Source organism: Puma concolor, chromosome A3 (assembly GCF_028749965.1).
Source record: "Puma concolor isolate L17-30 chromosome A3, mPumCon1.1.hap2, whole genome shotgun sequence".
Lineage (NCBI taxonomy): Eukaryota > Metazoa > Chordata > Mammalia > Carnivora > Felidae > Puma > Puma concolor.
Window position 1 is genome coordinate 15,181,640 of NC_141669.1, and position 26,378 is coordinate 15,208,017.

The window sequence follows — 26,378 nt, forward strand, 5'->3', positions numbered from 1 at the left end:
CACAGTGCAAGATGGCCATCTACAAGCCAAGGAGAGAGGCCTCAGAAGAAATCAAGCATGACAATCCACTGAACTTGGACTTCTACTTCCAAAACTATAATATAAATTTCTGTTGTTTAAGCTACCCAGTATGTAGTATTTTGTTATGGTAGCCCTAGCAGACTCATATAGTCTTATAAATTAACAATGTCTAATTAAAATGTAACAGGAAAAAAATACCCCATTTAAAATAGCAATAGGGGCACCTGCATGGCTTAGTTGGTTGAGCATCTGACTTGGGCTCATGCCATGATCTCACAGTTCATGAGTTCAAATCCCACACTGGGTTCACTGCTGTCAGCATGGAGCCCACTTTGGATCCTCTGTCCCCCTCTCTGTGACCCTCTCTTGCTTGTGCTCTTTCAAAAATAAATAAACATTTTTTTTAAAAAATAAAGCTTCTGCTGTTATTGTTTAAAATAAAATAAAACAGCACAATAAAATTACAAAATACTTACTCAGGAATAGATCTAACAGTACATTTTTATGAAAGTTGTGGGGAAAATTATAAAGCTTCCTAAATAAATGGAAAAATAGAGCAATCCATTCTTAGGAAGATCATATCATAAATATTCCCATTCTTCCCCAAATTAATCTATTACATTTAGTGCAATAACATCAATTCAGCTCAGAGTTTTCATGAAAGTAGAAAGAGATGAAAATAACAACAAAAACATTGATGAAGTACATGGAAGAAGACACTAGATTCCCCTATCTGGCTATGATTTAAAAGTCTTAGTAATGAAGACAGAGTAGTCATTATGCATTTAAGAAGTATTATTTTAGCTTTCACTATGAAATATATTAATTATTGTTGTTTTCAGGTTTTATAAAATCATGTTAACAATTGTCTACTATTCAGGTTTCCTAAAAGATTTTTTTATTGTTATAGAAATAGATATTGTGACGATGCCTTTTCAACATCTCAAGAAATGACCATGTGGCTTTACTTATTTCACCTAATAAAAATTGTATTCCATTGATTGATTTCTTACATGGAAACACCCTTTTGTTTCTGGAATAAACTCAACCTGGTGGTAGAATGTAGTTCCTTTAACATGTAGCTAAATGTAATTAGCTAATATTATATTTGGTGTTCATGAGTGGATATTCACAAGTAAGATTGACCTATAGCTTTCTTTTTCTGTTTTCTATTTTAGTATTGAAGTTTTCTGGTTTTAAAAATGTATAGCAACTTCATTTTTATCTTTTGGAATAGTTTAGATGGGATATTAGAAAATCTATTCTTTGTTTTTTAAGCTTATTTATTTTGATAGAAAGAGTAGAGAGAGAGAATTGTAAGAGGGGGAAGGGAAAAGAAAGAGAGATACAAATCCAAGCAGGCTATGCACTGTCAGCAAGGAGCCTGATATGGGGCTCAATCCACAAACCATGAGATCATGACCTGAGCCAAAATCAAGAGTTGGATACTTGACTGAGCCACCAAGGTGCCCCTAGAAAATCTATTCTTGAGGGCTTGAAAGAATTCACTTGAAAAAACTCTGGGCCTATGGCCACTTTCCTTTTAGGTTGGTGGTGTTTGTTAAAAACATTTTACATGGATTACAATGCTATGCCTGTTTAAGTTTTCTACTTCATCTGGAGTTAGCTTTGGAAACTTAATTTAGAAATATTTTCAAGATTTTTTTGCAAGGAGTTGTAGATTAAAACAACAACCACCAGGGGCACCTAGTGGCTCCGTCGATTAATCGTTGGACTCTTGATTTTGCTCAGGTCATAATCCCAGAGTCATGGGATTGAGCCCCACATTGGGCCCTGTGTCAAGCATGGAGCCTGCTTAAGATTCTCTCTCTCTCTCTCTCTCTCTCTCTCTCTCTCTCTCTCTCTCTCTCTCTCTTCCCCCCCCCCCCCCGCCACCCTCCTGGGCTTGCATGCTCGCTCTCTCTCTCTCTCTCTCTTTGTCTCTAAAACTAAAAAAAATTTTTTTTAATTAAACACACACACACAACAACAACAATGAAACAACTCTATGTATCAGGTTCAGGTAGGGGAGGAACAGCTGCCCATTAAGTCATTAGTCTCTGAGTTTTGGGACCTTGCTCTCTGAGTCTGGGAATAGAACAAGGTTATAATAGGAAATCTCTTTTTAACTTTGATCAAAACATTTTTTCATGAAGTGAATTGAGCATGTCAAATGCTAAAGTCTAAGTACATTTCCTCTGTCTAGCTTAAGAGGATACAGGTAAACAATAGATCTACCTGATTCTCCAAAAGGGCTCACCTTCTGGTTACAATTTGCTTATCCAATGAAGAACACAATGCACAAAGGTAACCAACAGCTGGGTAGTGTGCCCCTATAGAAACTAATTCTTCACTGTCTCCTTCCACCATTGTAGGGTGTCAGCCACACCAGATCACTCAGTCCTTTGACTAATTCTGTACATTCAACTCTGTTTCAGGAGGCTCCAGTTAATTTCCATTTCTCTGCACACCTGTCACTCCCCGCACTTTCTGCCCAAACCCCCTCTAGCCTGCCATTAACCCAGAAATGCATGCATTTCAAATTTCTAGGTCTAAATTCCGAAACAGAATTCTGTTTCTTCTCATGAAGAACAGCAAAGAAGCTGCTGCCAGGTTTAAATTATTGTGGGGTCCCAAGTTTTGGTGCAGACCCACATGGGTCAATGTCAGTACAGGACACCCAGTAGCCAAGAACCGAAGCTTCTTAGGAGGCTGGCATCTTGGGGCCAAGATCTAAATGCAGTGATCTTCCCTCCCACACCCACTATCAATTTTCCTCTTTAAAGGATTGCCATTCCTTCTTTAAAGAATTTCAGATCCCTGAGCTCAGGTAATAGTTGAAAGAGAGAAGAAAAAGAGATGGTAGAGATAAAGGAGATAAAGGAGAGCGGAGGGGAAATTATACACATGAAATTTTTTTTTGCCTGTAAATGGAAAAAAAAAAAAAAGTTTGGCAAATTTTTATAGCTTTTGCATTTAAAACCAGAGCAGAGAAAGATACTTTTGAAGCATGTAGGCAAAGTTCCAAAGCAGAGCTGCTAGGAAACAGCAATTGAGGGAGGAAAGTTCAAGGGCCATCTGTATGTCTCCCAGTGCTCTCTGAAAGCCCTGGGAGGTGTTGGAGGGAAGTGGCATCCTGAGGCAGTTTATTTTATGGTGAGTCTAAAAATATTGGAGAGGACCATGAGGACCACATTTCATCACACAGCCTTCAGGAGCCCTGCAGTCTACTGGCCAGTGGCCACCAGGAGGTGGAAGGCCAGTGAACAACTGTGATTTCTCTGTCCTAATGATCTGGAGTATCACAGTAACCTTATTTTTGGAAACAGCCCCAGAATTGGAAGACCTTTTGCCTGTGGGACCCTCATTTCCACCTTGAGTACAAACAGAAGTCAGACAGAAAGTTGGTCACTGGCCATTTAGGTGCACACGCCAAGACTGGATGGAGCTAAATATGAGTCTTGAGGGGTTAGTGCATAAGGTAGACATGGGGAGCACCCCACACCTGGGGCAGGTCCCAACCCCTCCCTGTTGAGAGAAGAAAGAGAAAAGCAACTTCCTAAGTTGAGAAACTTGTTGACCAGCTTATAAAATAGCCAACTGGCTGTGCCTCGGCTGTCCACTCTGAGGAATAGGGACTGAAAGACCCAATGCCCATTATGTGGCATCAAAGGACATTACACATTTGCTTCCCTTCTGCTGTGGAGATTTCAGTGGAGAACCCACTGTCACACTCCAGTTCCTCACCTGAGAGGACAGAGAAAGTAGAACACACAAGGGAATGAGAATGTTGATCTGGCTGTACAGGCAGTATGTGGGGCCTCAATCTGCGAAGCAGGACTAGCAGAACAGAAAAGATTCTCAGAGATTACCTGGGTTAAAAAACAAATGCCGAGAAGAGAGGAGACTGCCTGAGCTCACAGAGGAAGCTAGTGGTACAGATGACAGTAGAATGGTTCCTCTTTCTCTTGGTTTACTGTCTGTGATAGTGTAATTTATAATATATGTGTGGGCATTCAGATGATCAAAGTATATTTCTCACATGTATTTGGTCTTCCTAAAGCTCACAGTTCCTAAAATCCTTGGAATTTCCGGTGATAAGGGCTTATGTTAATACACGTGACTTTTGTACCTCACCCAAGAGAAGGGGAGATGGGGGTTAGTTGCCAGGAGGTCCAACCACCTGATTAGAGGGTTGGAATATTCAGTCCCACCCCCTAGCCTCCACCCATGGGGAGGGGAGAGGAGCTGAGGGTTGAATGCCAATTATGACTATGTAATGAAGCCTCCATAAAAACCCAAAAGGACTGGGATTGGGAGCTTCCTGGTTGGTAAACAGGTGGAGGTTGGGAAAGTGGTGCACTCTGAGAGGGCATGAAGGCCCTGCGCCTTTTTCCTATACTTCACCCTATGCATCTCTTCCATCTGGCTATGGATTCATATCCTTTAGTAAATGGTAAACATGCTTCCCTGCATTCTGCTCTCTCTAGCAAATGAACCAAACCTAAGGAGGAGAGCATTAGAACTTCCGATCCGCAGCTGATGGGTCAGAAGCACAGGTAATAGCCTGGGGCTTGTGTTAGCTAGTGAGGTGGGGATGGAAGATAGTCTTGTAGGACTGAGCCCTTAACCTGTGGAATCTGATGCTATCTCTGGGTAGATAGCATCAGGACTGAATTGAATTCTCATACAGCCTGCTGGTGTTCGATAATTACTTGGTGTTATGGGTAGGGGAATTCCCTACCTCAAAGTTGGAATTGGGTCCACCAACACTAAAGAGTATCCCTCCAGTCTCATCATACTATTTATAAGTGGCTCATACACATATACCCACACATTTATTGAACACCCTTTCTATGCCTAGTTCTCTCCTGGGTTTTAGGGAATGCAAAAGGATGGGAGGAGATGTGCTATTGGGAAGTGGAGGAATGTAATAATATCCTACATTTTCATAATCCTTTACAGTTTTCAAAGCACTGAACATACACTAGCTCATTTAAATTTTGGGTCTTTGGGTGGCTCAGTCGGTTAAGCCTCTGACTTCGGCTCAGGTCATGATCTTGAGGTTCGTGAGTTCGAGCCCCGCGTTGGGCTCTGTGCTGATAGCTCAGAGCCTGAAGCCTGCTTCAGATTCTGTGTCTCCCTCTCTCTCTGCCTCACAATCTGACTCTCTCTCTCTCTCTTTCTCTCTCTCTCTCTCTCTCTCTCCAAAACAAATAAACATTTAAAAAATTTAAATAAATAAATTTTAGTCCTCAAACAAATCTGAGAAGTATCCTCAGTGTATAAGTGAGAATGCAAACATTGCTCAAGGGTATACAAGAAGTGACATTGCAAGGATGCAACCCAGATACTTGACCTTTAAGATTTTCCATGTAGCTAGAGAGATAAAGCACAAACAGGTGAAACAATTAGTAAGTTACATATGATAGCACGATAGTTAATTTAACTGATTCTTGTATGATTTAATGAGTTCCATCCATTTGAGATGCTTCTGAGTGAAGATGTTCAAAAGATAATAGAATCTAGGTGGAAGGAATGTAAGACTTGGGACCCATCACATATAGATGGCAACAGAAATGGAAGTTGATGTATTTGAAATTGGGCCTTTCTGCAATGATCACCATTTTATTAACAGTATACAGGAACAAAAGAGAGGTAGTAGAACCGTCGTAATTATGAGAGCTGCAAATGGAGGCTACTTCATTGGAAGTCATCATTCATGAAACAAAAATATACTGAGGAATTGGCTCATGGTCTCCACTCTGGTTGGAATTCACATCCTCACAAGTCTGTCTGTGTGAGCTCTGGAAATTATTCAACCAACAACTCTCCAATAGTTGTTCTTTGTCTGTCCTCATGGCATCTTACCTCTATGTATCTTAGTATTCAGGAAAACATTCAAAAGAACCCCTGTGCACATTTCTGAAACTTCTTCCATCTATGGTTTTGTCCTTTACTGTATTCTGCCCATTGGATTCCAGCTCCATCAGCTTCCACTACTCCTATCTGTGTCTCCTGAATCCAACAAAATCGCCACTCCCTCCTGTGCTTCAGGACATAAAATGTCTCCAGGGAGAAAGCCAGGATCCTCCTTGTTTTCACTTTGTTTCTTTTCTTTCTCTCAGGGAACACAATATGGTTCTGAAAAGAGTTATTTCATATATGCTGTCCAGGTTTCTAGCTGTTTATGATGTGAGGGAAATTTCACTACCACTTAAGCTTCCAACATGGCTAGAGGCTTAAGTGTTCCCACGTAGTTTTGAAGTGATGCAGATCTGCTATGAATGACATTTTAAATTAATCATGTATGTTAAAAATTTTAAGTATAACCATCTCAAAAATAAAAATGTAAAATAAAACTTCCAACCCAAGGGAGCATGAGGCAAGGTAGAATAAAGAAAGCGTGATCATTCCAATAGTAGATGGGAAGGGAGAAAAAAATGAAGAAAAGAGAATTCCAGTGCCAAGAAAGGAAGTCAAGAGAAGCAACAGATGGGACTGTTTACTCCTGACAATATAGAGATGATTGAGGTATTTGGAAAAGACTTTAAAATAAATACTGGATGTTTAAAATTCTCAAAGAGCCAAAGGAGAAACTAACATCATGGAAGAATTAGAAACTATGAAAGATTAAAGGTAGACATTAAAAACCATTAGAAAATTAGAACTGAAATAAAAAATTAGGAAAAGCTAGACAGGATATTCTGAAGAAAGAATAATTCTTTGGAAGATAGAACTGACAAAATCTACCAGGGTATAACAAAGAGGGATAAAGAAATGGGCAATTATGATATTCCTACCCAAACTTGTCCAAAATATATAAAATTCAACATGACTTAATTATACAGGAAATTTTACCAAAATCTATCAGAAAGGGTGATTTTAACATACTTCTCTCAGAAACTATTTTGATCAAAAAAAAATGCAAGCATCTAGGATTCTTGAATAACATGATTCTAAAGTTTTATCTACCAAACGCATTTAGAATGTTGTGTAGAACAATAAAATGGGTGATACATCAGGTGATCACATGTATCAATCTGTTTCTAGACTATTCTCTACTCTGTTCCATTGTTGAATGTGTCTTTGCTTGTGCTCATGCCACAGTCTTAATTACAGTGTATTTATAATCCTTTCTTGTCTTCTACTCTGGAAGACAAAAGGTTAATCTGTAGATACCCTCCCCAACCTGTGCTTCAAAACTTCACAAATATATTGAGGGGTGATAAATCATGATCACCGGATGATCACCAAAACATTTGTTGCTTTTCTGTCCTCTGTAATAGACTTCCACCAGAAACCAAGCTTGGATTTCAAGCTTCTCTCTGGGCCAGAACTGATGAAAGTCCCCAAGGAAAAAGAGCCTATGAGTGCTAGTGTTAATTTACCACTCCTTCTAAGTGTTCTACTCCTGCTGGTTTCCTTTTCTAGCTAACTTTCCTTAGTAGCTCTTTGCTTCTAAAAACCAGAGACTGAATTAGTTTCTAACATTCATAAGCTTTAAGATTTTTTTTAACTTTCCACATTGCCTTAAATTTGTCAAGTGTGTTATGGGGGGGGGGGGGGGGGAAGGCCATATATCTGAAGTCTATCAAGACATCAGCCCTGTTCACTTCAGCCTCATGAGACCACAAACAGCTTTTCTGGTTTTTCTTCATACTAGCAATGATGCCCTGATCTTTAGCCATGAGCCAGCACCAAGAACTGATACATCCTCCCTGGGGGGAATGAAGCACCTGCTGATCTTCAGTTCTGAATGGTTCTCTACTGCCCCAAAATTCAGTCCATCCAGTTCTCCCTGTTTACAGACCTATCCGATGTCTTTAAAACATGTTTGTACTCTGTGTGGTTTTTCTAAGTGTTGTCAATCAGAGCACAGGCCTGTCAATTAGACTAGGATCCACTTCTCATGAAGGAAAAAAAAATGGCATTTTTTACTCTGATTAAAAAAGTGTAAGTAGGTTGGTGAGGGCCCACCATAGCTAAAGAAATTGAGAGAAAAATTGTGTGCATTTCTATGTTAGCAAAGCAAGTTGTCAGTTACTTAGCATGAGTGGAGAAGCCCAAGGAGGTTCAACCCCGATACCCTTTCCCACTTGTCCGCCATGAGAGTAATCTCTTCTACTACAACCCAACCTCTTACCTATAGAGGTAAACTCAATACTTTGGGTTATGAACAAAAAGCATGTTTATTTCCTTTGACAAAACAGGGAGGCCTCATTTTCTTGGTTTGGCACAAAGTCCTCAGTTGGTGGAGAAAGCAGCTTCTCCAGATCTAATTAATACAGGACATATAAAATTAGCACCAGCATCTAGCACACTTTGAAAGACATGAACAGTCTAACAGTGAGGATCACAAATTAGAAAATTATAAATGTAAGCAGGTGTGGGAAGAACTTAGGCAAGGTCTCCACCAGCCCCTGTGTGTATCCAGCTTTACGTAACAAGCTTGATATATGGGAGGTGTTACTAATAGCCTACTGAATATTTATTCCCCTCCTCCTCCTTATTTACAAAACCCCAATTTTGTTTGGGGAAGCAGGAAACAATAAACACAGATAAAATGCTTTGTCTCTCAGGCTCATTTGCAACTAGGGTTGACCAGGTGGCACAATTGTGTTTGGTATTTAAGGGGAAATCTGTCGGATATGGAAAGTTTGTTCTTCTGATTACAGAGATAACCCCAGCTGGCCTATGCCTTTTGTCCTTCCCTCTTTATCCTGCTCCCACCTAGAACACACTTCTGATGCCTGAAGATGAAGCAGCCATTTTGAAAAAATACCATAAGGGATATTTTCTTGAGAAGCTGCACTACCCCAAACCACCAACCTCCAGACTTCTTGTTATGTGGAAAAAATAAACCTTATCTGTTACATGCAGCCAAAGGCAATCCTAGTTGATGGGGATGAGAAGTTTTTACAGGTTTATATAAACGTACAATCTAGTAGAGTTTCTGAGAATTTGAGGAAGGTATTTCAAAAATGAGGACTGATCAACTGTGCCATAAAGGAAAACATGGAAAGAAGAGGGCCTTATGGGAATAACGAGGAAAAATAGTGTTAGGTTATTGGGGGTTCACTGGGAACATTGAGTGAACATTTTCCAAACCCATTCATCACACACTACAGAATTATTTATACTTGCCTTTGTATCTACACCCTGAAGTCCTTCTCATCGTAGTTTGTGTTGCAGTCTTTCTGCCTCTCTTTCAAAATGTACCCCCAAACCCTTCCAAAATTTGTCCTGAGCAGGACCTTGTTATTCTTGCCTATCTCCTCATACCTTTACAATCTATTTTCTTCTGCAAGTGCATCTTGGCCCTTTCCAAAGTAACTCAACTAAATTGGTTTGGTTGCTTTGATTTCTCCTTCTTACCCATTATCCACATTTGTACAATGACACCAGGAATAGAACTTACAAAAAACAAAATTATCTTTAGCATGAAAAGGAAAGTGGGAGTCCTTAACATTCCCTTTTTATTATTTTTTAATTACACATGGATATGTGTAATTAAAATACACTCTTACACACATACATTCGTGTGCCTTTGTTAACACGTAGTATCCAGAAGAATCTTACTCAAACAAGACTTGCTATAATAAGGATCAAATGTCAACTCCCACCTTGGCCCACCCCTCTAATTTAACATGGCTAAACTATAATTTGTGTCACTCAATCCCTAAAACGGGAGCTTAATCAGCACATTTCATGACATTCAAAGCAATTCAGAAAACTACTTTTGAAAAATAACATAAAGCACCACACATTCCATAAATCCTCTCTCCTTCCTGCAAATCTGGAAGATGGGAACACGCTTTCCTCTCCCTGAGCATGTCCAGCCTGCTTCACCGACTGCCATGTTACATGGGAAGCCCCAGTGTCAGTCCCCTTTGAGCTCTCAAGGCCCATCCCAAGAAACACTTCCTGCATTAGGAAACAGTGCCCTTGCCTCTAAAGCCACATCTCAGATTTTATTTTTGGTTTCTGATGCCCTTTTTATTGTCATCTGTCTTTCATCAATCTCCCATGGAGACTTCCAGCTACCAGTACTAACGACATTATACACAGTACTACCATTGATGCCAACATGAAATGGAAATACATATTTTTTTTGTTAGAGTGTATAAACTTCCTGGTTTAATGAAGCAAAGCTACACTGAAAGTTTATCTAACTCCGTTTATAATAAGAAAATGCCTTGGTGCATGTATTTGTGTTGTAAAGAAAAGCTAAAATTAACACTTTTAAGACCACCTTCAACACACGAGTAAACCTCGTTAGAAGCAAAAAAGAAAATCAAGGTAAAAGTTGATTAAAACACCAAACCAAATTAAATTTGATCTAATAGTGTTTACTTGTTTTAACATCTGGAAAAGTTTGGGCATACACTGCAAACATTTTTAACCTAATTTAAAAATAAATTATGCTTAGTTTCCACAGATGTATTTAAGTTAGGTCCTTTTAAAGAAATCATTCTTTAGGATTTTTTTTTTTTTTACATTTAACAGGCAAGAATTTGGATCATAAGGTGCCAATGGAAAGAATATCTAAATATCTCCCCTAATGGGCCCTCAAAAGAATAACCCAATATTTAAAAAATACAATTTACAAAGATCCTATACCCTCTGCTGGGTGAAAAACAGACATATGTGGAGGATCTCCTCAGTAGGGGTTGCACAGGAGTATTTTCACCTGCAGAGAAGGGAAAAAGAAGTAGCTGACGGGGCCTCCCCACCGATCCTGACTACGAGGATATGCACTAAACTCCAAGAAAGTGAAAGGCTCCTGTACAGTTGAGGGATTTAGCTGATATTCCTATGGGCTCTAAGGAAAGGAAAATGCTATGTCTCCTGCAGCCCTTATAGGCTCTGCTCTTCCCATCTCTGCCCAACATATATTCCCCCCCCCCCCCACCACCCCAGTGGCCAAAGTGTAGAAACTATTCTCCCAAAGCCCATGGCTGTTTGGTGTTAAAGCTTGCAGCCCTTTCACCCCATCCCATATACCAAGGAAGCCTCTACGTGCTACTGGGTAGGAAAGAGTGGGGTAGGTATTTATGGGAACAGAATTTATTTAGGTATTTATTGGGCAGAAAATGGTGAAAAGGGAATTTGAAGACCTACTATCACCTTGATCAAGTCTAAAGCCTTGCTCTTCTGTTACCAGAAATGTAAAGATTTGCCTCATTTTTGGTTGGCATCAGCTTAGCTGTTTACAGGAATCCAGTTCCCCAACACCCTACTTCTTTCTCTACCCCTCCTCTGCCCTTGCTTTGTCAGCTCCATCTTTCCTGAATTCAGAAAATAGTCTGTAGCTTCTTGATGGATGGGGTCATCTCTTAGACTTATTTTTCATCTTCCCAGTCATAGCCTAACATAAGCCTTCCTGAGTACACAGCAGGCGGTGAGTTCTGGGGGTGGAGGGCGGTATTGAGAAAACACAGGGTTGATTCATCTTTTGTCTGTGGGCTTTTTCAGCACCCATTCAATATCCTAGAAGAGAGTTATTACTTGATACAAACAGTACATAAAAATGTAAGTTGTAAGTAAGAGAAACGCCCCCACTTTTCTCCCTCCTCTGTTCTCTCTTCCCACGGCAGTGCACCTTCTGGATGCAGCCAAGAGCTTGCCCTACTAAGGGTTCAGGCAGGGGCTGTGAGCTTTGTGTGTTTGGTAAGGGCCGTGGTCAGCAAAATTGGTTTTCTTATTAGAAAAGTCTGTTTTATACTGTGATAAAGCTTCACACTTGTGATTTAAAAAATTCTGTGGCAGAGACATAACCTCCCTCCAAATTCTCATCTCATGGCGTAACTTCATCCACAAACTCATAACTCAGAGCAGCCTGTGGTTGAAAATCAGGTACACATTTACTCCTTATTTCTTGTTGCTAGAGGGTAACATAGGTTAGCCACAGAATAATCCTTAAAACAGTAAGAATCATAGTTATACCTCTCTTTTCTCAGCTGAATAAGCGTCCATAAACTTAGTGCATACCCCTTTAAAACCTAATCAATTCTGGGGCACCTGGGTGGCTCAGTTGGTTGTGTCTGACTTCAGCTCAGGTCATGATCTCACTGCTCAGGAGTTCAAGCCCCATGTGGGGCTCTGTGCTGACAGCTCAGAGCCTGGAGCCTGCTTCCAATTCTGTGTCTCCTTCTCTCTCAGCCCCTCTCCTGCTCACACTCTGTTTCTTTCTCTCAAAAATAAACAAACATTTGGGGCGCCTGGGTGGCGCAGTCGGTTAAGCGTCCGACTTCAGCCAGGTCACGATCTCGCGGTCCGGGAGTTCGAGCCCCGCGTCAGGCTCTGGGCTGATGGCTCGGAGCCTGGAGCCTGTTTCCGATTCTGTGTCTCCCTCTCTCTCTGCCCCTCCCCCGTTCATGCTCTGTCTCTCTCTGTCCCAAAAATAAATAAACGTTGAAAAAAAAAAATTAAAAAAAAAAAAAAAACAAAAACAAACAAACATTAAAATAAGAAAATACAACAAAACTAATTAATTCTATTTTTTTCTACTCCCTTTATCATTACGTTTTTTGCTCTTCTACCTGGAACACTGGTTGTCAAAGTATGGTCCCTGGACCGCCAGCATTCATATCACCTGGGAACTTAGGAATGCAAATTCTCCAGGTTTTTTCCCAAACCTATCACATCAGAAACTCTGGATGGGGCCCAGTAATGTGTGTTCTAACAAGAGATGATTCAGATGCATGCTCAAGTTGGAGAACCACTAACTTAGCACCAGTAGCCTGGCTTTATAGGAACTAAGTGTCCTGGGCATCTCAGAGAAAATAGTTGTCACCTTAGCCTTCACACTTGTAAAGGTAGGACAGGGAGAAACACATGAGACCCTGGGGCACGCCTCCAGACAGCATCACTGTATATAAAGCATAGTCTGGCCAATCCACATGTTAGCACTGCTATCCTGATTGAAGGAAACACTCCAGAAGACAACTGACTTGGAATTTGAGAGGAAGTGATTGCACATCATAATCAGTAAATTGCGTGGGGATGAACAGAAGCATCTGCTACTAACATTTTCAAAGCTACATTTTTCACAGGTACATTCCAGAGTGTAACAAACCATTTCCACATGTGGGGGCTGATCTTTCAACTATATATCTTACCTGCCTTTTGTGTCATCACAGATTTCTTTAGAAGTTAAAGTTCACTTCAAAGTCATTGTGAAGCCAAAAACTATTCCAGGTGCAGTGATGAGTCTTCAGAGATGTTGGTGATCAAGGGCTAGGCAGAACTGTGAATTAGGGGAGGGCTGCTGGAGCTAAACTGCCTTACTGCCCCTCTTACTTCTGAGATGCCCCTGGCCCACTTCAATTATATGGATGCATATTAGAATCCTTGAGGGACCTTATTAGCATATCGATGCTTAGGCTTGACTCCTGGAGTTCTAATTTAGTTATTCTGGGTAGGGTCTATGCACTGGTACTTTTAAAAAGCATTCCACGTTCTTCTACTGTGCACCCCAATTCTAGGACCACTGAATTAAATGAGTATTTCTTGAGTACTTACTATGTGTGAGGTCCTAGTAAGGCAATAGAAGATTCCAAAAAGCATAAGGAAAGAGGGTGTGTCTTCAAGAAGCATAGAGTAGTGGAGGTGCCTTCGTGTCTCAGTTAGTTGAGTGACCGACTTTGGCTCAGGTCATGATCTCACGGTTCGTGAGTTCCAGCCCCGCATCGGGCTTGGTGCTGCCAATGCAGAGCCCACTTCAGATCCTTTGTCCCCCTCTCTATCTGCCCCTCCCTCACTCATGCTTGCTTTCTCTCTCTGTCTCTATCTCTCGAAAAAAAAAAAATAATTATAAATGAAGCATAGAATGGTGGAATGTGGGGCAAAATATACACACCTAACTAGAACCCACAGTGGTCTATAAGTGCTGCATTAGAGTTACTCAGTTACCTGGGTTAAAGACAGGGTAGAGTTAATTCTAGACTTGCTTTTAATTTGGTTTTGGAGGATTTTTATCAAACAAGGGAGAAAAACCATTTGGGACTGAGAAAATGAAAATAAACAGAAGTGTGAAGACAAGAAAGTTCAAGAATTTTGTAGGGATCAGTAAATACTACATAGCCACTGCATATAGGGAATGAGGTTGGCAAAGTCATTCAGGCCAGCTTTTAAAGCCTTTTTGAATGTCATGGTAACAATTTGAGTCTTATTGTCAATGAAACGTAATGTTATGATATGTGTTTTAGAAAGATATATCACTTAGAAGATAACTACTATTTCTACTGATAAAACTGTTGTATGTTTAGCCAATTAAACAAACACTCATTGATCATTTCATTTACTCTGTTGCAAATTCCTGCACTAGATACTTTGAGGAATTAAAAATGCCCATGGCAACTGTTTACAATCATAATCGATTGTTGAAACTTACACTCTTTTATAAATCTATTCTACCTACAAAATAGAATTTTGTGGGACAAATAGCCAATTTCTGTTACTGCTAATTCTTATTTCTAAAAAAAGTCATTTGTTTATGGCAAAAGTAGCACACTGGAGCCACTTAGAACATCATCCCAGATCACCTGGCTGACGTAGTATTTGTCAGATTTCTCTGCTGTAACCTTTTCTCCCTTTCCATGTATACACTTTGAAAGGGAGTAACTATGCACACCTTCTTGAGGGCAGAGTGTCTACATAAATAATTGGGACTGCTACATGGGAGATTTGTCTACTCTCCCTCATTCGTTTTATTCAATCATTAATTTATATTGCTATAAACTCAGATATTTCTTTTATACTTTGTATTAGAATCCAATACTGCATTATTTATTGTGGCTTTTTTTTTCTTCACTTGTCTGGGCAATTTTCCATTCTTTTAAATCATCATTCTAAAAACATGGTTATATAATTAAGTATTCAGGTTGTTATCAATTTTAAGCTGAGCTCTTTCTATATGAACTATGGTATAGGGATGTTTGTGATTGCAAAGAACAGAGCTAACATCACTTCCATTCTTCAAAAACTAATTTCGGAAGGAAGAAGTAGTTAATGTGGGGCACTAATGCCAGCTGTTATAAGCAGTTATTTGGAAATCCAGGAGAATCTGAACATCCTAGAAAACTAGATGTTCAATAAATGATTCCCTTCACCTAACCCATCCTACCTCACAAATGTTCTTGGGTTGCCTTTAACAAGAAAAGAGCACTCATTTCTCTCTACGTTTGCCATTAAGATCAGCATTAATTACACCCTCTGCCAAAATATGCAGAATATTTAAATTGTCACTAACTCTTATGATTCTAAGCAGACTCCCAACACTGCTGTGGTGAAATCTGGGAGGTTGGTCACGATGAGTCCTACAGTTTCAGGCTGACTTTGGGGAGAGATGCGATTTACCATGTGCAACCAGAACATTGCTCCTTGATTTTCACCAAACGTCTGCAAAGAAAGCAACTTGTTCAAAGTCACTGTGTAAGAAGAGGAAAATAATAAACCTCTTAAGATACATATTGCCAAACACGACCGTACCCATATGTCAGTGAGGGCACAGAAGAACATCTTATCCTTTCTGACCTACTGTGCACTGCCCATTGGTCTTCCTTCAGTTCACTAGGCTCACCTTCACCACCTGTCAAGGGCCCGCCATGGGCCTCTCCACTCACCTTCAGTAGACGTTCCCAACTACTCATAGGATTTTGTTGACAAGTGTACTTCCTCTCCTTGGACATCCCCATGATAATGAATCCACCTTGGTCCATCCACAAGCCCAGCAGGAAACTAGAGCATCTTGGGCAGATGCTTCCTCTTGACTCCAGCCTTTGGATGAACATTATTGGCATCTCCCAACTTCTGGAGTCGAAGCCAGGGGAAAACGTTAAGTACCCCTTGATTTCCTTACAAAACTAAAGGAGAGCATGACTCTAGACTTCCACGTACACTTCCTCTTCTGGCAAAAGAGCTTCTTTGCCATCTGTTTCTGATGTTTTTTTCTTGTCTCATCTTGCCAAGCAGACTCACAAGAGCTCTCCCCTACTTCTCTGCTGCTTTGTGAATTCTCTCCCAAAGTGTTTACTGAATCCTCTTACCACTTAAATTGTTCTATTCACCTATTAACCTACAGACCCCAGGCCTAACTTCGAGGCACAATTCAAAATTTACCTACTCCTAGGCCCCCTGTGAGCTCCCATCCCAGAAATTTCTCCTATCCTGCCCACATGGTGTATCTTCTCTTCTGTAGGAATGGTCTGTTATTCTTCCTCTGAAGGCAGAAAGTGGGTCCTATGCATCCTTTATATCCCTGAAAGCCATGAACATCAGGAATCATTTTCTAATGTACGTGTGCATGAGATCTGTTGGTAAACCACAGAAATGATCCTACAAGGGATATGGAGCTGATATTTTCAGCCATTTCAGGTATATGGATGTGGATGAAGAGCAGCATGTGGATGAAGAGGTTTGCTGAAAGTCAAGTCGGTACTGATCTTTGCTCCCTTCTCCAACATCATAAAAGATATGAACCCCAAATGACAACTAAAGTGAAAGAGAGGATTATAGATAGTCAACAAAATTTAGGAAACAAGAAGAAGACAAATAAGTAGTAACTAAAATCTGATAGCCAGTCAAGGGTCCATGGAGCCAAAGGTGCCAATCGATTCACCCATACAACTCTGGAATGGCACAGAGGTGGGAGGGTGTCGAGTATCTCCAAATGCTGAGGTGTAGATTGAGCCTGCTCACACAACCAATCACCTTTCCTCTAGCCAGGCACAAAACAGCTTTCCCCTCTGGAGACACTTTGGACTTGAGGTCCCCAGGTTCAGTTAAAGGCAAGGGCAAGGTACCAAAATAGAAAGGGAAGAATGTAAGTAAACATCTGCATGTGAAATGGTGAAACCCACCATCTTTCCCTGCCCAGCAGCCAGAACACGGGAGCCAGACTTGTCCTTGTTCTCCCCAGGCAGGGAGCTGGAGAATCCTCCCAGAGAAACTGGCCAGCCCCATGGGAAGCAAAACCTACTGATCCTGGGGACCCAAAGAAACAGCCAGGTCCTCACCCAATAATCCCAAAGCAAAGTCTGCAGATTACTGAGCACACCTCCTTTCCCCACCCCAATCATAGCTACCAAACACACACACACAGGTTCACATCAGCTTTTTAGGGACTCAACTTGAAAAGGAATCTTTGTATGTTAACTATACTGGAATGAAAAAGAAATTGAATCTCTGTGCCATTCACTTGTACTAAGACATCTGTGCTAAGTTTCTAATATGAGTCTAAACCAAAAAAATAAAATAAAAAAGAGAGAGAGACAGAGACAAAAAGAAAGAGAAAAGGGCAGGGTGGGGAAATTACTCAGAGGAAGTAGAAGCAATTAAGGCAACTGAGGAAACATGAAATTTTTTTAAATAATATTCTTTTTTTTTTCTTTTTTTTTCTTCTTTTTTTTTTTTTTTAATTTTTTTTCAACATTTATTTATTTTTGCGACAGAGAGAGACAGAGCATGAACGGGGGAGGGGCAGAGAGAGAGGGAGACACAGAATCGGAAACAGGCTCCAGGCTCTGAGCCATCAGCCCAGAGCCCGACGCGGGGCTCGAACTCACGGACCGCGAGATCGTGACCTGGCTGAAGTCAGACGCTTAACCGACTGCGCCACCCAGGCGCCCCTAAATAATATTCTTAGATATAAGAAAAGATATTAAATCAATGCAGAAAAGAATAAGTGCTAATAAAAAAAACACTACATAAGAACTCTGAGAAACTCAGTCTCATGGCACTTAAAATTATTATTTAAAATTCAATAAAATATATAGAGGATTAAATTTAAGGAAATCTATAAAGTATAACCAAAAAATGATAGAAAAGGAAAACAATAAGCTAGAAAATTAAAGATAAACCCATGAAGACTGACATTCAACTGACGAGCTAACTGGAAGGAAGGATCAGAGAAAGAAACTATAAAAATACATACTGTATAAAATAGAAACGATATATTTATATATGATATTCTTGAGCCAAGGGATATGGTTTTCCAGATCAAAAGGGAATATAGCCTGCCCAGCATGTTGAATCAAAAAGAGGATTCGTCAAGTCATGTCATCGTAAAATTTGGGATAAAGAGAAGTCCTAAAAGTTTCCAGAGAGAAAAAGCATACAGACAATTTTTCCCACACAAAGAATTAGGAATAACGTACTGCCTCATACTTTTCAAAAAATAGCATTGGGAGCAAGTTAAAGGTAGAGAAATGCCTTAGAATTCTAATCTAGAAATCTATACTCAAACTACACTCAAATATGCAAGTAGAGGAAAAATATCATCAGACATGCTAGGTTTTACAATATTTTTCCACCGTGTATTTTTTCTTAGGACACTACTAGAAGATATGATTTCCCCCCAATATTAGGGTTTAAACTAAGAAAGAGGAAGAAACCAGGGATCTAGCTTATGAGGCAGACGAAGACAATTCCCAGGATGACGATCAAGACAAATCCTAGGATACCAGTGATGCATCAGCCCCAGAGCATAAACAATCCTGACTGGCAGAGGAAGACAGGACAGATGGTGCTAGAAGGAATAACTCTAAGAAAAAACAAAGCCTGAAAGATTGCCTGAAGTATTTGTTCATATTGAGAAGTGCTCGATAGCCCTGTTAGAAAAGCTAGGGAAGGGGCGCCTGGGTGGCGCAGTCGGTTAAGCGTCCGACTTCAGCCAGGTCACGATCTCGCGGTCCGTGAGTTCGAGCCCCGCGTCGGGCTCTGGGCTGATGGCTCAGAGCCTGGAGCCTGTTTCCGATTCTGTGTCTCCCTCTCTCTCTGCCCCTCCCCCGTTCATGCTCTGTCTCTCTCTGTCCCAAAAATAAATAAACGTTGAAAAAAAAAAAAATTTTTAAAAAAAAAAAAGAAAAGCTAGGGAAGAATTAGTTGTGTGGATAACAATACGAAACAAAAGAAGGAATTATTGACTACAAAAACTTGTAGAGAAAGATAATGAACAATCGTATACTGTAAGGCTCATCTTTGATTAATATTTACATAATTATATGACATTAAATACTGAATATTGGTTTGACTAAAAGTGGTGCTTAAATATAAAGGGGGAACGGGAGATGAGATGTACATGTGTTTGTGGCAGGGGCAGATGGGTGATATCGAGAGAGTGAAATTTTCATCTTTCATAGAATTAAGTCAATAGGTAACATCTAAAATTGAAACACTGTGGAAAAAGACAGCAAAAACATGGTATGGAGAAATATGGAAGAACATTCCAGATGAAAAACAACAGCAAGGAACACAGTGGTTATTCCTGAAGGATAGAAGTCAGAGGTGGGGAAGGGTGGAATAAGGAACTGCTGTTTTGTATTATAAGATTTATAATGTTATTTGACTTTTGCTTTTCAGTGAAGCGGTATGGTATGGTGCTTCAAAGCCCAGACCTGGGTTTGGATTTCATCCCTGACACTTGCCGACTGTGTGAACCTGGTCAGGAATCTTAACCTCTCCATGCCTCAACTTCCCCTTTCAAACAGGAGTACTAATAATGCCTGAATCAGTTAATAAATTAAAACACTGAGAAGAGTCATGTTCACTGTTTCAAAAACTATTTGTTAGTGTGATTAAACTACCTACCTATGTTACTTAAAAACTAAAATTAAAATTGAAAAAAATCAAGCACTATGCAAATTTTACTTCTGAAGACTGTTCTTTCTTCATATAAAGTAACAGTCAGAATCTTATGCTCAATTTTGCTCTAAATGTACCAGTTTCTGTTGCTTTCCTTTTCTACAGAACATGTCCAGGAACACAGAACAGCAACTACTGAGAGGGGGTGGGGCTTCCAGAATGGAATGGCTGTGTAAGGAGCGGTCGACACCATCCCCACCATTGCTCAAGCCCTCCCTTGGCTTGGAGATCACAGCATCAGTCCAGAATGCACCAAGTCTGACTTTGGGCTTGTGCTTTTCAAGGCAACAAGTCATAAATCATCCTAGATCACTGCGGTCATCCCAAAAAGACTTGCTGTCCTGCCAGGGTCTCAGACAGAGCTCTTTGTGTTTCAGAAGTGAATGAAAGAAGCATGCAGACACATTCTAGGAACCAAAGCCTCACTCGTTCCTCGAGGGCAGAAGCAGACCCTCCCTTACCGTCCACTCTTCTCTGCCATGTGCCTTCTTCTGACATCACCCTATGGAATCAGTACACAGTGGAAAAGCTAGAAGGCCTCTGCTGTTTCACTCACGCATACTTCTCTCTTATTCAGCTACAACCCAGACTCTTATCAGCACCCACTCAAGAGGAGAAACCAGGGTGACCTGCTCCACAGCAGAGCACATATGCATGCCACAGTGAAACTAAGTGCTTTCCTTACAGAATGCATGCATGTGAGTGTATGCATGTGAATGTATGCACGTGAATGAGTCTGCTCATAGCTCTAACATCTACTCACTCTGGGACCTTGTATTAATATTGTCAGTTCTCCTGACCTCATTCTGCTCTGCTATAAAATCTGAGTCAAAGAATCAACACCCCCATTTCCTCTAGGGTTAACAAGGCCTGAGGCAATGAGGGGACTCACACAAGGTGACACTGAATTAGAACTGGGACTCAAACCACAGTCTACTAAGCCCAGAACATTGCTCTTCATGGTGCCTGATCACTGCCCAATGTCCAAATTATCATCTCCCAATCACAGACTCTTCTATGTGAAAACCGGAATCCCATACAGAAATCCACAGAAAGATAGTATCATTTTTTCATGATATGATAATTCCTTTCCAAGGCTCCAGCATTAGATTTTGAGCTTACCAAGAAATTCCCAACTAAAATAACAAATGGAAGATTAAAAGCTCCAAATCAGTTTTAAACAACCCTATACTTGCATGTACAGTCAACTTGGCAAATCTGACAGCAAGTTCTCAGACAAAGTCATAAACTCACCCTGCTGCAGACCTGCAATACCAGCCTCTCGGGAAGGGAGCTGCTTCTGAACAAGTAACTGAGATGGAGAGCCAATGCTCCCCTCCCTCCCCTCCCCTTCCCTGCCCACACCCACCCAAAGGCCAGTCTCTACCAAGCTGTTTGGCAACTCTGTTCAAGACAGCTTAAGGTCCAGGAGTGGATTAGGAACAGCTAACACTCTGGCAATCATTCTCCTTTCCCTTGAGCCCAGACTTCAGTGGGCGTGCAATGTGGCATTTTGCTTCTGATTTCAACCACTTCCCCAGCAATTCAGCACGAGAAAAATAAGAGCCGGTGCCAGCACAGGAGCAGCCAGCCTCAAGTCCTCCACCTCCCGCCATGGAAAGACCCTTGGTGACCAGGCCATCTCCCATCTCAGGACTTCAGAAGCAGGCCACTGATGGCCTGTAGGATGAGGCAGGAAGGTTCATCCTGTGCTGTTGCCTTCCCTTCAAGCCAAAGAAGCAGATGGGCCTTCCATCCTGCTGAAAGCAGCCTGGGAAATCTACAAGGATGGACAAGCCATTTTGCTTTTAAGCCACTCATGGCAGTTGTTGAAAATTAACATTACATATCCTGTGTATCTGTGGAATTGCCAGAGTTAGGAAGTCTAGAACACAAGCTACAGAGACACTGGGCACATGATCTTCATTCACTAGTCCCCCCTGGGTTTCTGGCCTTGCCTCCCTTCCTCACCTTCCACTTAAGTGACAAACGATTCAGAACACATCTCTGAACGTATCATGCCCTTCACATGAAATTGTCCAGGGATCCTTGGAACCTTTGGCATAGAGTCCCATTCCTCGGCATGTGACTTCAGATGGCCCCACCAGCTTCTTCTCCTGCCAGTTCTCTACTGCATCCTGGGCTTCAGTATTGCGAAGCCATGCATAGCCCAGGGCCTCTCTCACCTCTTAATTGTTGAACATGCATTTCCCTGTTCTCAGACAACCTCCTCCCCCTTTCCAATAGCCCAACACCTCAGTGGAAATGCCACCTCCCTCCAGAAAACCCTCCTTGGCTCCTGCAGTATTCTGAGTATTGAATGTTCCTCCATGGAAGATTCACTATGTTCCTAAAATGACCTCTATCAAGACCATTTTAAAAAATCTGTCTCTCAGGCTGGTCTCTGAGCTCTTTATGAGGGATAGTAACTTTCTCTTCTGAGTGCCTACATCAGCACCTAGTGAATGGAATGTGTTCAGTGACTGTGTGTTGATTCAATAATTCTTAAGGGCAGAGAATATGCTGTATTCCTTTTTTTGAGCCTTTAAAAAACAGATGCTTCAAGTGGTTTGTGCATGACAGAATAAACCAAAAAACTATATTTCCTCAACCTAAAGAATTTGTGCTTTGTCTTCAGACAAATGCTTGTCTGAGAGTCAATGATGTCAACCTGCGGCTTTGTCTCTAAGTAGATTGTCATGCCTGCACTCTCCAAGAAACAGTTTGCTACTTGTGTTCCCTCCCTGCTGGCCTCAGGCACTCTGCCTCCCATTCCATTTCCTCCTTCAGGCTGTGAAACACCACCCTGCAGCCTTCCTTTCCTCCAGGTGACCTTCCATGGAACAGGAATCCCACCCTACCTTGCTTGCTCCAGATGTTTGAGCCCCTCGGGGGACTCACAGAAAGCACAGGAGAAGCTTGTTTACCTTTTCATTTGGATAACTGCACCTGTGACCCATGGATGGTATAGGCTTCTGGAGGCCCTCCGTGTTTCTCACACAGTTCTGTGAAAAAAAAAAAAAAAAGTCCTCGTTATTGTCTAATGAAGGTAGATACAACAGGGGGGTTATAAAATGAACTACGATAAAATAAGGGGGTTAAAAAGGATTGTTACTTCACTTCCTTATGCCAGTTCTGCCTCCTGCAGCCTAGAATGTTCACTTTGCAGTAGATAGAATGGGCTGACGTGTATATAAGCTTACTAATGTGAGACTGAGGTTTCTCTAAAATTGTCAATAATCATCTTTCAGGAAGAAGCAGTAGGCTTTAGCCAGCATCTGACATGGCCTACAAATTCTGGAATCAGCCATTTCTGAGGAAGCCCATTTTTGTAAAGGGGCCACCAACACACCCAATAGACACTCTCTGGCAAGTTTGTGAATTGCTACAACATAAAAAGGCAGGCCCGGTTTGAATTACCAGGCTCCAATCCCTCACTGGAACTCTGGTCACACTCACTACACAAACCATCTGGAGCCTCACTCTGGCACTTTGTTATTTACTCGGGGTCCCAGGTGGAATTAGAGCCCATAATTCACTGACGTCCGCCCTCTTCTCCATGGACAGCATCATACCTCATCTCAGCAGTCGCTCCCTGGCCATCCATCAGCCATTCCAATTTGTGAATCCCTTGCCAAAGTAGATGTTTTTCTTTGGGGATTATCATTATAAATTAATGTTTTAAATTTGGGGACTAGTCTGCCATTTTGCAGAGCATCTTGCCTTTTTTCTCTTAATCTCACATGTCTCAAACTTATAAAGGACCCACTTATTCATCCCATTTTTCCTTCTTCCCTTAATAAAGAATTCTGGTCACCAGCCCACCATATGCTCCAACCTCTTTTACTTCTCTGGGAATTCATTACTAAACCAACCAACCAACAAGTGATGAAAAACTCCTACCAGCTCAAGGTCCTCAATGAGAAGACCACTGCTCATCAGTTAAGACCGAGCATGTTACTGAATGTCTCTGTGCCTCAGGTTATCAGAGGATGAGGCATGAAGAAGTCTAGTCATAAAACATGTACTGGTCCATCCTGGGTGGTAGCAAAGGAAGGGCCCTCTTGGTGAGCAAAAGTCAAAAGAGAGGGAGAGGTATGATGTGTCCAAGAATTGGAGAAGTACAATTGGAGGGTCTTCTGGAATGTAGGGAACAGGTGAAGGAGCAGAAGAAAATGAAACTGAAGAGCATGTGGGGTGAAATGATGAAAGCCCTTGAATACAATGTATAGAAGTCTGGATCGGTTTTTTCAAAGTGATACAAAGTCATTAAAGGTTTTAAGAAGGGATATCATGTGTTTAGACTGTTTTTAGAAATACCATTGTCAGAAAGATGGAGGCAGCATTGAAGACATGCAGAATTAAGGGGAAAAATCCAGTCAGGGGACTGCAAGGCAGGTGAGAATAGATGCAAGCCTGAAGGTGGCAAAGGGGAGACTTAGAGGAGAGAACAGAGCTAGGAGATCTTTAGAAAGATCAAGGGGAATGAGGGAAGGAATTATTTGAGTAAATGCTCAAGTTTCTGATGTGGATAATTGGACTGACATTGCAACAACAATGGCATTCACCAAGGTAGGGAATAGAGGAAGTTTTTCAAGAAAGGGGGATGAGAAAAAAAATTGTTTGGGGACATTTTGAGTGAGTGCCTGTGGGACACTCAAAAAGAGCTTCTAGGTGCACCTGGGTAGCTCAGTAGGTTAAGCATCTGACTTTGGCTCAGGTTATGATCTCACAGTTTGTGGGTTCGAGCTCAGCATTGGGCTTTCTGCTGTCCGCACAGAGCCTGCTTTGGATCCTCTGTCCCTCCCTCTCTCTCTCTCTCTGCCCCTTCCCAGCTTATGCTATCCCTCTCTCTCAAAAATAAATAAACATTAAAAAATTAAAAAAAAGAGTTTCTAGTAAGCAAGAGAATTTTCAAGAAAAAAGGAGATTCATCAGTATATACAGTATATGAAAACTGAAGGCACAGGGAAGGTAAGATCATCCAGGAAGCAGATGTAGTATGAGCAAACAGGAAGGTTGGCCATGAGACACTAGGGAATCAATAACTAAAGGAGGACAGAGCTTCAAGGACAGAGTGGTCAATTGTGTCAATTATACCATGGCAAGTAAAGTCATGGAGAGCAAAAACCAGAAAGAAGTGGGCTTGGGAATGAATTGGGAGAGATAGTAAATGTGAGCAGTGCATATTGTATTTTGGTAGGCTTAACTGTGAAAGGAGAGAGACAGGGCCAAAGGAAATTGTTGATTGGTTGGTGGCTTGTTTTATTTTTAATAACCTTTTTGTTTTGGAGTAATTTTATTTATTTATTTATTTATTTATTTATTTATTTATTTAGATAGTGTGCGAGCACATGCACAAGTAGGGGAGGGACAGAGAGAGAGAGGGAGAGAGAGAGAATCTCAAGCATATTCCATGCTGTGTCAACACAGAGCCCAGTGCAGGGCTCAGTCTCACAAACCCGAGATCATGACCTCAGCTGAAACCAAGAGTTGAATACTTAACCAACTGAGCCACCCAGGTGCCCCTGGAATAATTTTAGATTACAGAGAAGTTGTACAAATAGTCCAGTTCTCCATATTAACATCTTACATTACCATGGTACATTTATTAAAACTCAGAAACCAACATTGGTACATTACTACTAACTAACTTCTGGAATTTATTTGGACTTCATCAGCTTTTCTGTTGATGTCTTTTTCCTTCTCAAGATCCAATACAGAGTACCACATTGCATTTAGTTCTCATATCTCCCCAGTATCCTCTGGTCAGTCTTTATTTTTCATGACCTTGACAGTCTTGAGGAGTACTGGCCAGATAGCCTATCGAACGCCTCACAATCTGAGTTTTTCCCATGGTTAGATTGGGGTTATGAGTTCCGAGAAATTATACCTCTTCATCAGGGGCCACATGAGATCCACATGACAACACTGATGATATTAATTTTGACCACTTGATTAATGTAGTAGCTTCTCCACTGTGAAGTTTCTGCTTTCACTTACCCAACTCTATTCTTTGGAAGTGACTCACCACCAAGTCAGCACACACTTGGGTGTGAGGTGGGGGTGGACATAGGATTAAGCTCCACCTCTTGTTTTGTTTTTAAGATGAGGAAGATCCTCCTAACTCAGCCCATAATCCTCATTATTTCTCCTTTATTTGAGATAAAGCTAAACATCTGGAATCTCAAGTATGCAATGTAGAACTTAATCCTGTGAGATTTTATTTTGTTCATTGATCATTTTACATGTGTTATTCAGGGTTCCAGGCAAAACAACTCAACACCTAGTCTGGGACTCATACTATACTTCTGTCTCTCCTCAATCCATTTGGTGACCATGTCCTTTCATTTTTACCTGTTAAACATCTCATATTTAGTCACATAATTGACAATTTGTCAGATCAACTGAATCCTAAGTTTCTTACCTTTTCCTTCAGGTAGAACTATCCTCATCCCCAACTCCTGGTAAATGCAGAAAGGCAGCAAAGGAGATAAAACTTCCTCTGTATTATCACCATACTCTAGTGTGGTCAATATGAATATAGGATGACTTAATAGCTTAGAACTTTGGCTTAATAGCTTAGGGCTCATCCTAAGGAAATGGCTGATAAGAAGCCTCCTTCCTGGCATTTTTCACAGAAATTCCCCAAGAATATGTGTTTGAACAAGAACCATCTGCTTATGGAATGCTTGTAGGATGAGTCCAAT

At 41.0% G+C, this 26,378-nt stretch overlaps 1 long non-coding RNA gene across 1 annotated transcript in view; it reads right to left on the reverse strand.

The window, feature by feature from the left end:
• The window catches only part of LOC147582269 (uncharacterized), an 87,669-nt gene that overhangs the window by 34,252 nt on the left and 27,039 nt on the right, over positions 1 to 26,378 (reverse strand). The window contains exon 4 of the long non-coding RNA XR_015248909.1: positions 22,596 to 22,673. This is a non-coding gene — a long non-coding RNA (uncharacterized LOC147582269). The remainder of the gene's footprint in view (positions 1 to 22,595; positions 22,674 to 26,378) is intronic.